Source organism: Oxyura jamaicensis, chromosome 28 (assembly GCF_011077185.1).
Source record: "Oxyura jamaicensis isolate SHBP4307 breed ruddy duck chromosome 28, BPBGC_Ojam_1.0, whole genome shotgun sequence".
NCBI classification, from domain to species: Eukaryota; Metazoa; Chordata; class Aves; order Anseriformes; family Anatidae; genus Oxyura; species Oxyura jamaicensis.
The window spans coordinates 5,266,731-5,279,151 of NC_048920.1; the positions used below are offsets into that span (position 1 = coordinate 5,266,731).

General features: G+C 46.0%; 2 protein-coding genes across 2 annotated transcripts in view; one reads left to right on the forward strand and one right to left on the reverse strand.

Moving 5' to 3' along the window:
* Window positions 1-10,243, reverse strand: part of LOC118179271 (tyrosine-protein kinase ZAP-70) — a 28,130-nt gene extending 17,887 nt beyond the window's left edge. The window contains exon 1 of the mRNA XM_035348460.1: window positions 9,791-10,243. The gene's annotated coding sequence lies outside the window, so the exon portion shown is untranslated. The remainder of the gene's footprint in view (window positions 1-9,790) is intronic.
* A 389-nt stretch (window positions 10,244-10,632) lies between these two features.
* The window catches only part of ADAMTS10 (ADAM metallopeptidase with thrombospondin type 1 motif 10), a 62,609-nt gene continuing 60,820 nt past the window's right edge, over window positions 10,633-12,421 (forward strand). The window contains exon 1 of the mRNA XM_035348342.1: window positions 10,633-10,769. The gene's annotated coding sequence lies outside the window, so the exon portion shown is untranslated. The remainder of the gene's footprint in view (window positions 10,770-12,421) is intronic.

Consider the following 12,421-nt stretch of genomic DNA (forward strand, 5'->3'; position numbering starts at 1 on the left):
CTACATATAAGAAAGGGCACAGAAAATTTAACTGAATGTGATGGTTTGTTTAAACTCAAGCTGATGTTATTTGGGGAATATGCAGTGAGGTGGACAGGCCGAAGTAACCTGGCCACTGTATCCTATACAGTGAAGAAGAGAGATTTGCTGTACCCTATCGTGGCTGGGTTAATGCAGGAACAGAAACCTGGGTTCTGGTCCCCCACAGCTACCCTTGGACCTGCTACTGGTTTGTAGTAGGATCCTCTCATAATCCAAATGTCCCTGGCAGGCAGCTTCTCTTGGGGCAGCTCTGGAATAGGTGGGGTGATGGGCCCACACAGGCAGGGGTGACACTGCTGTGTGATGGGGTAAAGCAAAATAACTCTGTCCTAAGGCAGCATGTCCTCAGCTGTTGTGTGTGGATTGAGTTTGGAAAGCTGTGAAAACACCCTGCTGATCCTTTGTAGAGCCACTGAAAACACTTCTGGCCCTGGACCCGCTCATCCTGAACAGCTTTTAATTAGGGTCTAACATAGTTAAATGCAGTACATTGTTCACTGCCTAGTATTCCTGAGTGCTTTTGTGGTCTGGTAACTCAGCTATGGGTCATCATGTCTAAACAAATGATGTCAAGATGTCCTAAGGATGAGTGAGCACAGAACTTGTCCCTACGTTTACCTGCCACCCAGGTAAACAACCTGAGGTTGACAACTAACTGGAGTGAGGAGCTGGTACTCCAGCAGGGTTCTCCAGTTTTTGGTATAGCAGATGCTTTCATGGAGCCAGTAAAAGCTGCAATAAATGCAATAAGTCATGCATATGTTGAGAACTGTTATGTTGCTTGCTTCTACCTGGCCTCATTGCGTTACCTTGAAAGGTTTTTGTTGAAATAAAAGCTTATTGCAGCATTGTGGTCCTAGAGCTTTCCAGTACAGGGCATGTGGGGAGCAGCAGGCTGAAGAAAGGTTAAATTAGATTTACATTAGCAATTTGCAGCTACCCTGTGGCTTAAGTCATTCCTTAGCACTACTGCTGGTGGCACAGCCCTTAGCAGGGTGCAGTAAAGGTGAGGCTGCAGGTGTGACAAGGCTTTAAGCTGCAGTGGTGTGAGGGCATTGGCCATGATGGATATTTTTGGAAATGTTTCTCCTGTTCTGCACTGGCTTGGGTCCTTCTGATGGTTCTAAGCAGGTACCTTTTCTGGAAGGACTGGTTCAACGCTGCTCTGAATAATGTGCCCTCACCTCTGCCTCTCTGATGGCTCCCAGCGGTGAAGCATCTGACAACTCAATTTCCAACTGCAAAAGGACCCAGCGTGGAGCCTGGAGAGATGAGCTGTGTGTGCAGTCACCAACAGGTTGGGTGAAGAGCTCCAAAGTCTTGTTCTTTACTATGGTGTGCAGGGCTCTGCAGCCACTAGGCTGCAATCCCTTCCTGATGGGTGTCAACTTTGTGCCCTGCTTGGTAGGGTACTGGATTATCAGCTATCCTGGGGAGGGAGGCAAGCTGTCTGGGAATACATGGGGGGGGGGGGCCCGCCGCCGGGCGCACCCACCTGCTGGCCAGCCTCCAGCTAGAGTTTTTTCTCAAATGGGTTAAAACCTGTTGATTCAGTGAAAGTACATTGCATCATTGGGCATGAATGCAGGCTAAGGCTGAGATGCTGACCTGGTTTCAGTTCTTAATCTTGCTTCCTTTTGCTTTTTGAGAGGCAACGTTTACTGTGTCCTCTATACTGATCATCGGCTTGCCTCTGCTTTCGTAATGGGACCACTTAACGTTGTAGATATTATCAGACATCTGTTGGTTGTTTGTTTTGCACTGGTCCATCCAAACCTGCCTGGCTTCTCCTTGGTCTATAATACAAGCTATATTTTTAAGGTATTCTTACTTTGGACAGGATCTCTATGCATTTGAGGCACTTCAGAATCATACTTTTATAGTCCTGCTCTGAAGCCATCACTAGAGCCTGAAGTTCCTGTCAGGAGGGGAGGCAGGAGAAAGGGGAGCAGAGTAGTGAGCAGTAAAGTCAGTAGTGAGCAGGTCGTAGTGGTGCTGCATCAGTAGTGTGTTGGTGCACTGAACGTTAGTTGGGAGGAAGGCTTCAGTGTGCTCAAGCTGCCCTGTAACTCTGCTCCTCAGTGCTGACACAATAGTAAAACGGGAGACTGCCTTACATAGCTCTGCTAGAGGGGATTTAGGCAGGCAGAGCATAAATGTGAAACTCAGAACTTGGCTTAGATACCAAAACAACTTCTCTGTGCTTGCAGTAAGTGCCATGGGCTCTCAAATGGTTATGAGTCAGTGAGGTTTCTCAATCTCATTTTGAAAGCCCAAGCAAAGGGGGGCTAGCAGCAGATTCAAACATGACCAAATGACTCTGTTGGGCAGCTGGTGTTTGCGACTGGCACTGCAGCCCTAATGCTTGTTTTTATGGACAAAATATTACTGTAAGTAGAGTGGCTGGTGGGGAAGAGGCTGGTAGAGCAATCAGTGCGCTCACTACTTCTCAGATATAAAAAGATGAGTTCTGTTTACATGGAACAGATCAGAATAAAGTTAATGTAGCGTTTTTTTAAAAAATCAACCACTAGCAAAACCAAACAAAAACCCCAAACCCACCTATGTGATTTAGTACCAGTAGTGAACATGATGTTGGCGCCTTGACACTATTGAGGTTACTTAGTCCAGTAGATGTTTTGATACTGGAAGTGTTGTAAACCATCCAAGTTCAGGATGGAGCAATAAGTGAATGGCTTGAATGATCTGCTAATGAGTACAGCTCTTAGGAACTGATAAGATATGGGGATAAAGGAGAAGATAACCAGAGTTTCCATGAGAAACATTTCCTAATAAGATCCATCAGGATGTGGAACAATGTCTCCAGGGAGAATAGCGGAAATCCCATTCCTAGTCACCTAACACTGGATCAGTACTGTAGTAGGGAACAATCATCTACAGGCAGGAAGAAACCGGGATGAGCTAATAGGACTTTCCCATATCTAACTTCTGCAATTCTGAGTTCCATTCAGGGAAAATTGCACTTTCAGTTCCTTTCTCTGGCCAATGTAATTTCTAGTTCAGCCAAGGCTCCATGGAATGCAGAAACACTGAATGCAGAAACATTTTTCTTCCACTGTTGATGTTTTTGGTCTTCTGTTGAACATCAGCGTCTGAAGTAAGAATGAAGTCTTCTGCTTGCTCACTAGACTATTATACAGACAATACTTACGTTCTGCACTTTTTTAATGTGGCTAACTGATCTGCTACATGGCTACTGAGGTGAAAAAATAGCTTTTTCCATGATCTCATAAGTTCTTAGCTTTTGTTCTTTGTATGCTATCGATGGGAGGTTATATTAATACCTGTGCTTAGTACCTGCTTCTTACCATGGGCAAAATGCACCATTTCCCACAACTTTTCCACCAGGCAAGCTAACTTTGAACCTTTGTAGTTAAACATGCAAACACCATTCTCTTGTCCCTGAACACAAGACCCAGGGATGAGCAGCAGAGGGTTAACACTGTCTTCTGGAAACCCCTTTTGATCGTTCAGCTTCTGTTTTACTCTCCTGCGACCTCCCCATGTCAGCAGAACATGTCGGTTACTTCTGCTGTGGGATGCTAATAACCCATCAAAACAGATTCTCCAAGGAGAACATTATGGTCCAGGGACAGGGCTTTGTGCTGTAGAGCTCTCCAGGTTGCTGGATCGCATCCAGCTGTGGTGGGACAGGCTGGGTGTTCCTGTCCAGCAGCTGTTGGGGAGCTGCTGGCAGAATTGTTGCTGGTCTCACAGCCTGGTTCATAGTGGGTGGATCGCAGCAGCAACAATGAGTTGCAAAGAAGCTTTTCTTTGGCAGTCCCAGAAGAAAGAGAGCAAACCCTTCCAGGTCCCAGGGGAGCCAGGACGCTGGCAGCTGTGCAGGGCATGTTGTGCCCTGCATGGGTCCAGCTGAGTTCTCAGAATGACCTAGTGTTGTTTAAGCTTGCCCTCATAGCATGACTTCGGAGAGCTGAACACACTGGAAAGTTCTGCCTGTGCCTCTGGCACCTATCTCCCCTTTTCCCTGTGACTGTAGGGCATTCCTCTAGGCTCTTGTCTGTTCTTCCATCAAAAATTTGTTCCTTGGAGCAGTATTTGCTGGCTCCTTTCAAAGCTCAGCACAGCAGTGGAGTCTGCTGTGCCTGTCTGTACCGATTCTGGCTGCGGCAGGAACCTTGCCAGCATCTGTCTGTCCTTTTTAACTTCATGTGATGATGGCTGCAGGACCTTGAACATCTGATGCAGGACTGGGGAGAGAGATTCTTCCACTGGTCTAGAGAAGTATGCATAGTCTCACACTGCTCCCTAGGGCTGTATTAATTTAATAAGGCTGTAGTTGTTAAGTAATAGCTGTGGGGCATACTTAATACCTATGCCTTCTAGCTCTGTGCACGACAGATTGTAATCTCATCAGATAAGAGGAGAGGGGCTAAGCCATATGTGTACATCTGCACCTATAATCTTCAGGATCTATGCAAACATCTAAGGGGAAGAGGGTCATGATTTTTACTCAAAATATCTTTGTTTTCCATCTGCCTTACAGATGTCAACAACTTTTTAGGTATGGTTCTGCTCCAGAGATGTGCACTAGGAATTTTCTGATGAGGTGAAGAGGCAGGTAGGAGCAGGATAGCCCATGAACAAGCAACAACTGACTAATCTGTTCTTAATTGACCCAACCTGTCCATAACTGTTTACATAATGGACTCTACTGATGGATTATCTAGAAGCTTTTCAGAAGCACAAATACATAGCCCAGATGAGTATTGTAATCAGTTAAATCCGTGCAGTGTTATTCTCTTATTGGCCAAAAACTCGAATGAGAGAGAATCTGGGCAAAAACTGGTTGTGTTGGGCATCTCAGATGCAGAAGGACTTCCTCTGGAATGCTAGCTTGAATCTGAGTCAGTGAGTGGTAAGTGATGGGTCTGGTATCTCTTGAGCTTTGTCTCTATCATTTTCTTTTCTGTCTGTTTGTTATTAATAGGTGGTGGCAGCAGCAGCCATGGGAGCAGTGCTATGGGAGAGTGACTTTTGTCAAATAAATAGGACAAATCTCAAAATCCTGCTGCAGTGCTGGTGAAATACTGAGTCTAGTGGAATACTGAGCAACCCTGCCAAAGCTTGCTGTGGATGAAATAGAAGGCACAATGTTCTGTTTTGGTGTTTAACTCTTGCAGTATATAATTTTCTCAGTTTGTGTACAAGAAAAACTTTAAAATCGTTCATCTCCTTTGTAACCTTGCTATACATCAGTACTCTCTGCTGGAAAGTCTGGCATGTAGTAAGAAATTCCCCTGACAGCTAGGATCTTCCCTGCCCATTCACAGGCTTTACCCCAGGTTTTGCCAAGGACAGTACACACTTTGGGCCTTGAAAATGTGCCTTTGTTGGATCCTGAATGTGCTTTGCATCCACATGCCATCTTTCAGTTTTATTTTTTGGGGCAGAAAAGGGATGAAATTTATGATCCCTCTCCTGCTGATGAATACAAGGCAGGCAGAAGAGCTCATACCCCAGTAATGCCCTGGGCTGCAGTTATGCCAAGTCACACACTTGCTGTTGTGTTATGCTGCCTATCACAGTAAGCACACTATATCTAGATGAACAAGGATGGGTCTTGGAAAAATACAGTCAGTTCATTATCTTTATGCATGCTTTATTTTGGCCAATGAGGTTCAGAAAATAAATTTATTGTGCTGCTTTTAGATCCTGTGGAATTTTCAGAAAAACACAGCATTATCTGAAGCTTCTTACCCTATTTACTGTTCCAGACTCCCTAAATCTGTTTGAGTCATTAACTCACCTTAACAACTGCGTCGTGTTTTCCCCTCAGTGCCACCAAGAAGATGAAGTGATTGCTTTCTGGTGTACTTTAGGATCCTTCAGAATAAAGAGCTACGTATGTCCTATGTGCCAAGGTACAAGCAACAGGCCCTGCCTAAATGATTCAGCTTCTGCAGCATTCATGCTGTGTGGCTTATGTGCAACTGTCCCTGCTAAACTAATTCTGCCATCAGCTGCAAGAAATTCATAAGCCTCCTGTCATCCCTTCAGGTCCAGACTAGCTCTGCAGTCTTGTGCCAATGTTTTTATGCATGCTTGGGAGTAGTGTCAGAGCACAGCATAGTTGCAAAGGATCCCTGGGTTCCAGAGATCCTGCTGTGGATCCTGTGTGAATTGATAGCTCACCTCATGCAGGGTCCAGCTGTGGGCACAGAGCAGTGCTTAGCTGTGGCTGCCTTTAATACCTGCTACCCCCAAGTGGGGTGAGAGCTTCACATGCTTGTAGCAGGGCACAATCATTTTGCATGGGGCAGTGATCTTTGGAGATGCTTGGTCACCAGAAATGGGATTAACTGCAGTAGGATCGCACTATGGATGACTGCAGCCTGGGGCTTCCAGTGCTCAAGTCAGCTGGGGTATCTCTGCTGTGAATATGCCGTAGCACAGGTGGGCATTGATCAGCAGAATTAAAGAAATTCAGGCACCCAAATCCTGTTGGAAGACAAAGGCTATTATGCAGGCTGGCTTAAGAGGCATTGGTCCCGTGGCTTATGAAACTAGGTTTTGGGCAAAGCTGCCCAGGTATGAATTGGGAGAGGATGGCAGTCAGTACTCAGAAGCAGTTTGGGGCCATGCTTTTCCAAGACCTTTTGAAAATGCTCTGTTAGGTGTTGAATTTAAGGTCCCAGCACTTACACTTTGGCACTTACTGCTCACTAAAGTAGCCACAGGGAAGCGGGAGATGATTCTTATATTGCCAAGGGCAGATTTAACACCATAGGGCATGCCTTCCCAGATCTGTAGAAAAGGGCCGGAGCACAGGCAAACTGTGCTTTGTCAGATTTGAGCCAAGGGCACTGCACGGGCAGCTCCTGGCTTAAGGTTATAAACTGGGCAAATCACAGAATTATCTAGGTTGGAAAAGACCTTCAGGATCATCCAGTCCAACCATTGTCTTGACTTAGGGAGTCCCATCACTAAATCATGTTCCTCTGCCACGCCTACGAATCTCTTGAATACCTCCAGGGATGGGGCCTCCACTACTTCCACCACAGGGCAGCTTGTTCCACTGCTTAACTAGATAAAGTAAAATGACAGCTCAGAGTCTAACAGTCGCCTCCAACTCAACAGCAAAGGTTAACTGAGCAGTGTTTCTGAGTTTTGAAGGGCAAAAGATGAATCTGAGCTTGAAACCTAATCTGCAAGCATGAGAGGAATTCTGCAAGATCCAGCTCATCTTCCAAAGCCATAGTGAGTAGCATGTTAAAAATATTGTCCTGGGGGTGAGCTGCTAGGCCTCAATACATCTTCATCAAAGCAGGAGGGCAAATTTTGCTTTAGCACTGTTCAGGATGTCTTTGAGCACTATTTCAGAGTAGAGTGAGACCATTCCTTTACTGTATTTTAAGAGGATTAAACAGTTCAGTCTGCACAGGGCTAGAAGGTGATAAGACATTCCTGATGAAATTTTGAAGAAAAAAATGAATACTTCTGGAGGCGGGGGAAGTTGGACTTGGACTTCACTGGTTCAGCTGTTTTTACGAGAGCATATCAGCTCTGAAGCATATGTATGTGTTTGCATGTGACCAGCATGCATTTGAGCAAAGCATGTGACTTGCAAGTGGTAATGGAAGTTTACGTTCACCATCAGTCATTTCCTATGTGAAAAGGTCTGTTCTGAGTGTTGAAATGCACTACTAACGTGCAGCTTATTTCTGTTTTCCAAGTATAGAGCTGAGGCATAGAAGTATTGGACTAGGCCTGCACAGGGCTTTTCAGTTATTTTAATAACAGAAAGGGCTTTTTGTTCCAGTCACTTGAATGGGATTTTAGGAAGTAGAGTTATCTTAAGAGCATAGTTTATGCTTTATCCTGCCTACCTCCCTTAGAGTGGCTACAGGTTTCTGCTTGCTGGCTGTGTATGGAGCTTGCAGAAAGCTGCCCATGTTCTCCACAACCCCTGGTATCTGTTGTCTGTTCTGAGCTCTTTCCAGCCTGTCCTTGCCCATTCAATGCTACACCCAGCAAGGCCTTTCCTGACACCTCTGGGGATAAGCATAAGTTAGCAGTGGTTAAAACCACTTAAAAATACCTGTTCCTGCACTCCTGGTAAGGAAAGAAAAGGTATTTTAATTCTGAGCCTAGTATGTTTGATATAGCCCATCTAATGCTACCATGTGAGTTAGCAGTGATTCCTGGGAAAGCATGTGCTAAACAAAGGATGTGAGGCTTTAAATTGGTAAGTTGTGTACTTCTCTGGGGGGTGGGAAATGGTTATTTTCTACATTTGCCCTACTAACAGCTGTTTCACATCTTTCTGTACCTAGTCCTGTTACTCAGCTCAGATCCAGAGTTATCAGAGGTGGAGAAGATTCATCTCATTGTTGTCCTTTGCCCTTGGCATCTCTGCTTTTGTGCTGCTGGTCCCTCCTGCTGAGCGTTTCTGGAATCAAAGCTTGGCTCTACTAATATATCTGCCCCTTCTGACTTCCGAGGCTTTAACCGCTCGAGCCAAGCTTCCTTGAGCTGTTTCAGTGGACTTAGGTCATGTACAAAGCCTTGTGTTTCAAAGGTTTTCTGCTCCGTGTGAAGTTTCTTGCTTTAGAGGGCAGCACAAGGACTGCAGCATAATCCCTGTTATCAGAGAGTTCTCAAGAAACCCTCTTTCTGATTAAGGTTTCAATTGGAACCTTTTTTTTTTTAATGTCATTAAAACCCACATGCATTTATTTGTATGTCTTCTAATACTGCTATGGTATCATCCATGTTTAAGAAGTTGTATTCCTGGGAGCATCAGCAAGCTCTGCTAGGACTTGGGCCCTTTTCCCTGCTCAAGGGGAAAAATGGTAATGAAAGGTTGCAAATACAAAAGCTATAAATGTATCAGAAAGCAGAACCTCATAGTTCTGTTTGTTCATCCCACTGCCAGTGAGGGAGCCTGATCCCTTCCCTTCTGCAGTCACCTCTACAGTTCTGCCTATGTGATGGGTTTCCCTCACATCTCTGCAGCATGTATTCCATAGATCTGCCTATTAGGAAATGTTTTCTGAGGCTTAACCTCAACTTCCCTTTGTTCTAGTTTATTCCATCACACCATGGACTGTGCTTGAACTGATGGGACTTGGAATGGTGCCTGTTTTCACATAAAAATGCAGAGCAATAACAGATGAAATGGCAAAGAAATTAAGAGAAACAAATGTGAATTTGGCAGAAGCCTCTTTTTTTTTTTTTTTTTTTGGAGTAAATTTGCTGTTGTATTTGTCAGTAGGAAATCTCTGAAGCCCTCCTCGATTATTTGGAGCGTTATTCAGCATGTTCCAAAGACCCTAAGTCTTCCCACATTGCCACTTAGGCTCACAGTCAGTCCCTAAGTCTTCCCACATTGCCACTTAGGCTCACAGTCAGTTTAACGAGAAGATTCCAGATGAGGCAAATTCTGACATTGTGTCCAGAGATAAAAGAAAAATTGGTCGACCCCGAGTATTTGCCTGTAAGCAATTATTTTAAATTCTGATCTAAATGCCCCAACTCCAGAAAGAGAACAATGCCCCCTAACATCACGTTGGTCTTTTCTTACGCTGTTGGGGCAGTCAGTTGAAAGACTAGAGCAGTTTCACGGTGAATTAAGCTGGGCCTATGGACACCAGCATTTCAGGGGATCTCCCCTCCCGCTGCTAAGTTGTGTGCAGCGAGGAACAAAGCAGCCATGTCGCGCAACAACTACCGAAGATACTGACAGCAGAAAAGTACATCTTACCTGGCTTATAGATGGGCAAAACGTCTTGTCAGGGCTTCGTTGCGGCAGTCTTGAAGAGAGAAAGGTATGGAGGGGAGAAATGTTCTCTGGCGAGTGAGAAATGTCTTGATTTTGGGAGATAGGAGAGGAACGGGCCACACCATCCAGTGAGCTGTCTGGCATTTGCTAACCTCCGTTAACTGGTTTCTTTGAAACGTGACCTATTTCCTTGTTGCACAGGAAAGGAAAGAAGAGAAAATAAAAGCTGTGTAACCTTGAAGAGTGAAAGAGCTCTGAGACCTTCTCAGTGCCAGGTCTTCATGGGAGAATACAGATCAGAGGAAGATGGTGAAGATCAGGTTTTGTTTAGATCTGTTGAGCGAAGATGTTACCTTGGCAGTACAGCTTTCTGCTCGCATGTTGAACAGATGTTCCTTGGGAAGTGAGCCCTTTTGTACAAGCCCATCTCTGCCATGCTGTCTCTTGGAAGTCACGAGGTGGTCAGGAGAGCTTAGCCTCTCTCAATTGTTTACATCCCGCCCAGGATGAGAGGCCCTCTGTTCAGGGCTTCTTTGGAGTGATGGTGTGTGATGGTCAAAACCTAGTCTCAGGAGCCCAAGAAGCTTCTCTTAGGCTGTTTTTTTTTTCTGCTCAACTTCCCAATTAACTGTTTGTAGTGCCAAAACAGCCACAAGACTAACAGCTGGGAACCATCCAACATCAGTCCTACCAAATACATTTTTTTTCTTGGAAGGTCTTTCAGCTGTTCCTCAAGGGCATGCCTCCCTTTCCAGAAGGAAATAAGGTTTCATCACCAGCCACGATCAACAGATTGACAGCTCATTAGGTTGGGAGAAATTGGTTAAGGGTTAGAGTTTGGTGCCAAATCATGTGTGCCCAGGAAGAAGTGCTGCAGAGCTGTGACTTGAGTGCTTGAATGCAAAGAGGTTCTCCAACAGATGCATGGATGGAGAATCCCCAAAATGTCTCAGGGATGCAGGTGGAAGACTGCATTGTAGAAGAAGTAAGGACTGGGGCTGTAACTGTGGCAGGCTGAGCTTGCTGATGTTGAAGGCTGGAAAAAAAATGTGGTAGGATTACATATGCTCAAGGATAGCTTGCATTTTGCGTTATTTGACTGTATGGCATTTAATGGACAAATCCCCTCGAAGAGCCCTTTGTTTATATTTTTGGCATGGTGCTGTAAATTATATTTACTCAGAAATCAAATTAAAGATTGTTGCAGGCACAAAGTGAGATCCTGAGATAGAAGATGAGTCACCTAGGCAGTTTAAAAGTGTGAAAATGTGGTGTCCCAACACACACCTTTGCAATGTGAGCAGAGATCACAGAATCACAGAATTTCTAGGTTGGAAGAGACCTCAAGATCATCGAGTCCAACCTCTAACCTAACACTAACAGTCCCCACTAAACCATATCCCTAAGCTCTACATCTAAACATCTTTTGAAGACTTCCAGGGATGGTGACTCCACCACCTCCCTGGGCAGCCTGTTCCAATGCCTCACAACCCTTTCAGTAAAGAAGCTCTTCCTAACATCTAACCTAAAACTCCCCTGGCGCAACTTTAGCCCATTCCCCCTCGTCCTGTCACCAGGCACGTGGGAGAACAGGCCAACCCCCACCTCTCTACAGCCTCCTTTAAGGTATCTGTAGAGAGCGATAAGGTCGCCCCTGAGCCTCCTCTTCTCCAGGCTGAATAAGCCCAGCTCCTTCAGCCGCTCCTCGTAGGACTTGTTCTCCAGGCCCCTCACCAGCTTCGTCGCCCTTCTTTGGACCCGCTCAAGCACCTCCATGTCCTTCTTGTAGCGAGGGGCCCAAAACTGAACACAGTACTCGAGGTGCGGCCTCACCAGAGCCGAGTACAGGGGGATGATCACCTCCCTAGCCCTGCTGGTCACACTATTTCTGATACAAGCCAGGATGCTGTTGGTCTTCTTGGCCACCTGAGCACACTGCTGGCTCATATTCAGCCGACTGTCCACTATCACTCCCAGGTCCTTCTCTGCCAGGCAGCTCTCCAACCACTCATCTCCCAGCCTGTAGCTCTGCTTGGGATTATTACGCCCCAGGTGCAGGACCCGGCACTTGGCCTTGTTAAACTTCATGCAGTTGACCCCAGCCCATTGGTGCAGCCTATCCAGATCCTCCTGCAGAGCCTTCCTACCCTCGAGCAGATCGACACACGCACCTAACTTGGTGTCATCTGCAAACTTACTGAGGGTGCACTCAATGCCCTCGTCCAGATCATTGATGAAGATGTTAAAGAGGACCGGCCCCAGCACCGAGCCCTAGGGGACGCCACTAGTGACTGGCCTCCAACTGGACTTGACTCCATTTACCACAACTCTCTGGGCCCGGCTATCCAGCCAGTTTCTAACCCAACGAAGCGTGCGCCAGTCTAAACCAAGAGCAGCCAGTTTCTTGAGGAGAATGCTGTGGGAGACGGTGTCAAAAGCCTTGCTGAAGTCAAGGTAGACCACATCCACAGCCTTTCCCTCGTCCACCCAGCGCGACACTTTGTCATAGAAGGAGATCAGGTTCGTCAAGCAGGACCTGCCCTTCATAAACCCATGCTGACTGGGCCTGATCGCCTGCTTGCCCTTCAAGTGCCGCATGATGACTCCCAAGAG